The sequence below is a fragment of the Chiloscyllium plagiosum genome, chromosome 10 (genome assembly GCF_004010195.1).
Source record: "Chiloscyllium plagiosum isolate BGI_BamShark_2017 chromosome 10, ASM401019v2, whole genome shotgun sequence".
Classification (NCBI taxonomy): Eukaryota; Metazoa; Chordata; class Chondrichthyes; order Orectolobiformes; family Hemiscylliidae; genus Chiloscyllium; species Chiloscyllium plagiosum.
In genome coordinates this window covers 45,583,503-45,587,260 of record NC_057719.1, presented here as the reverse complement: position 1 = coordinate 45,587,260, position 3,758 = coordinate 45,583,503, and the positions used below count along the sequence as shown (strand labels likewise).

General features: G+C 41.9%; 1 long non-coding RNA gene across 1 annotated transcript; it reads right to left on the bottom strand.

The window, feature by feature from the left end:
• Nucleotides 1-1,343: 1,343 nt before the first annotated feature.
• On the bottom strand, nucleotides 1,344-3,026 carry LOC122553976. The gene is made up of 3 exons (XR_006312887.1): nucleotides 2,476-3,026; nucleotides 1,860-1,886; nucleotides 1,344-1,716 (listed from the first exon to the last, which is right to left on the bottom strand). It is a non-coding gene; the product is annotated as an uncharacterized LOC122553976 (long non-coding RNA).
• Between the last annotated feature and the right edge of the window lie 732 nt (nucleotides 3,027-3,758).

Below are 3,758 nucleotides of genomic sequence, written 5' to 3'. Positions count from 1 at the left end.
ATCATTGGACAGGACATGCTGACATTTTTGTTTTATTCATTTTGTGGGATGTGGGCGTCGCTCGCTGACCATTCCTAGTTGCCCTTGAGAAGGTGGTGGTGAGTGGCCTTCTTGAACCATTGCAGTCCACCTGCTGTGGGTTGACCCAAAGTGCCATTAAGGAGGGTATCCCAGGATTTTGACACAGTGACAGTGAAGGAACGGTGATATATTTTCAAGTCAGGCTAGGAGTGGCTAGGAGGGAAACTTGAAGGTGATGGTGTTCCCATACATCTGCTACTCTTGTCCTTCTAGATGGAAGTGGTCATGGGTTTGGAAGGTGCTTTCCGAGGATCTTTGGTGAATTTCTGCAGTGCATCTTTTACATAGTACACACTGCTGCTACTGAGCATCAGTGGTGGAGGGAGTGGATGCTGATGGATGTAAAGCCAATCAAGTGGACTGCTTTGTCCTGGATGATGTCAAGCTTCTTGTGTGTTGTTGCAGTCATCCAGGCAAGTGGGGACCATGCCATCAAACTCCTGTCTCATGCTTTGTAGATGATGGACAGGCTTTGAGAAGTCAGGAGGTGAGTTATTCTTCGCAGTATTCCTAGCTTCTGACCTGCTCTTGTAGTCACTGTGTTTATGTGCTGAGTTCAATTAAGTTCTGGTCAATGATAACCTCCAGGATGTTGATAGTGGGGGATTCAGTGATGGTAACATCATTGAATGCCAAGTGGCAGTGGTTAGATTGTCTCATATTGGTGATGGTCATAGCCTGGCATTTGTGTGGCATGAATGTTACTTCCACTTGTCAGGCCAAGCTTCGATATTGTCCAGGTTTTGTTGAATTTTAATGGACTGCTTCAGTATCTGAGTAGTTGCGAATGTGCAGTCATCAGCGAACATCCCCACTCTGATTTGGAGGGAAGGTCATTGATGAAATAGCTGAAGGTGTATAGGCCGAGGACACTACCCTGAGGAACACCTATAGAGCTGTCCTGGAGCTGAGATGACTGACCTCCAACAACCACGACCATCTTTCTATGTGTCAGATTGGAGTTCAACCATCTGCGAGTTTGTGCCCTGGTACCCATTGATGCCAGTTTTGCTAGGTTTCCTTCATTCCACACTTGGTCAAATGCAGCCTTGATGTCAAGGAATGTCACTTACACCTCACCTCTGGACTTTGGCTCTTTTGTCCTTGTTTGAACCAAGGCTGTAATGAAGTCAGGAACTGAATAGCCCCAGCAGAGCCCAAACTGGATGTCACGGAGCAGGTTATAGCTGAGCAGGTGCTGCTTGATAGCATTGTTGTCTATTACTTTACTGATGATCCAGAGTAGACTGATGGGGCGGTAATTGGCCGGGTTTGTCCTAGTTTTTTTCATACTTAGGCAATTTTCCACATTGTAGGATAGGGACCAGTGTTGTTACTGCATTGGGATAGCTCGGCTAAGGGAGTGGCACCTTCTCGAGCACAAGTCTTCAGTACTGTTGCGGAAATGTTGTCAAGGTCCACAGCTTTTGCAGTACCCAATGTCTCCATCCACTTCTTGATATCATGTGGAGAGATTTGAATTGGCTGAAGACTGATATCTGTGATGCTGGAGACTACTGGAAGAGGCTGAGAAGGATCATCCACTGGGCACTTCTGGCTGAAGATTGCTGCAAAAGCTTCAGCCTTATCTTTTGCACTGATGTGCTGGGCTCATATATGAAATAATTTCCGATGCTGAGGATAAAGCAATGGAAAAACAAATTTTAAAAAATTAACTTAAAAAAAAGATCCAGAAGACTGTGCATCATCCATTTGTCACATAAACATATTTATATATGAAGCATGAATATTATTTAAGTAGTCTTTAATATTCTCACCAAGCAGGGGATCTGAAGCCAGGGCTCCTGGATAATAAAGGAGAAAGAGAATATCATGAAATATAAAAGAGGTATATGATGTATGCTCGGTGAATCCATCAAATGAAAACAAGACTAAATACAATGAATTAAAAGATGAAGTAAAGAGGAAAATAAGGCTGGCAAGAAGAGAACATGAGAATGGAACGGCCATCAACATATATTTATGATTATGTAAATAATATGTAATAGTGAGAGATGGGATTAGTCTTATTAGTTATAAAGCGGGTGATCAATGCTTAGAATAGCAAGGCAAGGTAAGGATACTTAATGAAAGATTATATCAACATTTATGAATAAAAAGAATGCTGCCAAAATATCTGTCAGAATGGAGGTGCTAAGGTATTGCGTGCAAATTGAATGATAGGATATTTAAGTGTTTAGGTTTAGAGAAGATGAATCCATGCACAAGCTCTTGCCATGGGCTGTTCTCTATGAGAAGCATTCTCCTTCCTTTGAGGGACTGCTAGAGAGAGATAGAGATAGAGAGGGATGATATGTTTACTGGTCTGGATGACTTGCATCTCTAGTTGCTAAGGAGAGTGGGAATGTATATAGTGGTCGAGTTTGTTACTACCTTCCAATAATTCTTAGATTCAGAGGATCAGTGCCACAGGTTCGGAAAGTTCCAATTTTTTCAGCTTTGTTCATGGAAGTTTGGAAGGTTGTCCGGAGTAACTGCAGGTTGGGAAATTTAACATCAGTACTGGTCAAGTTAACAGGCACTTGGAGAGAACTGAAGAGAGCCTTGACTTGTAAAAGAAATAAGATCACAAATAGTTAACAGGTCTGGCAGTATCTATGGAGAGAAACAGTGTTACCATTTCAGATCAATGACTTCATTAGAAAACATAAAAAAAGTGGCAAACAGTTGTACAACCCACTGGAGGTGTGCACTAGAAATCAAGCCGCCCCTACTCTTGGAGTCATCATAAATGTGAAAAAAATATTTTAATCAAACTAACCAAAGTTCCCAATTTACCTGACTGACAATTTACTTTGCTTCCATAAAGTTGGTGCATTCTAAAGTAGCAGGGGCTGTTCTGCCACTAGTAAAATTAGCCCCTGAAAAAATTGAGAGGTTTTTCATTATATAAATTAGTAGCTGCAACTGCCTCCCAAGCTCATTGCCTGTCCTATGACTCTATCTAAAATATTAATCAATGGGAAATTACAAACTGTAAAATGACTAGCCAGTTGGATAGAGAACTGGCTGTGAAGTGGAAGACAGAGGGTGGTAGTGGAGGGTTGTTTTTCAGATTGGAGGCCTGTGACCAGTGGGGTGCCACAAAGATTGGTGGTTCACTACTTTTCGTCCTTTATATAAATTACTTGGATGTGAACTCAGGAGGTACGGTTAGTAAGTTTGCAAATGACATCAAAGTTGGAGGTGTAGTGGACAGCGAAGAAGGTTACCTCAGATTACAAGAGGATCTTGATCAGATGGGCCACTGGGCTGAGAAATGGCAGATGGAGTTTAATTTCAATAAATGCGAGTTGCTGCATTTTGTGAAAGCAAATCTTAGCAGGAGTTATACACTTAATGGTAAGGTCCCAGGGAGTGTTGCTGAACAAAGAGACCTTGGAGAGCAGGTTCATAGCTCCTTGTAAGTAGAGTCGCAGGTAGATAGGATAGTGAAGAAGACGTTTGGTATGCTTTCCTTTATTGATTAGAGTACTGAGTACAGTAGTTGGGAGGTCATGTTGTGGCTGTACAAGCTCTTGGTTAGGCCACTTTTGGAATATTGTGTGTAATTCTGATCTCCTTCCTATCAGAAGGATTTTGTGAAACTTGAAAGGGTTCAGAAAAGATCTACAAGGATGTTGCCAGGATTTGAGCAATAGAGAGAGGCTGAATAA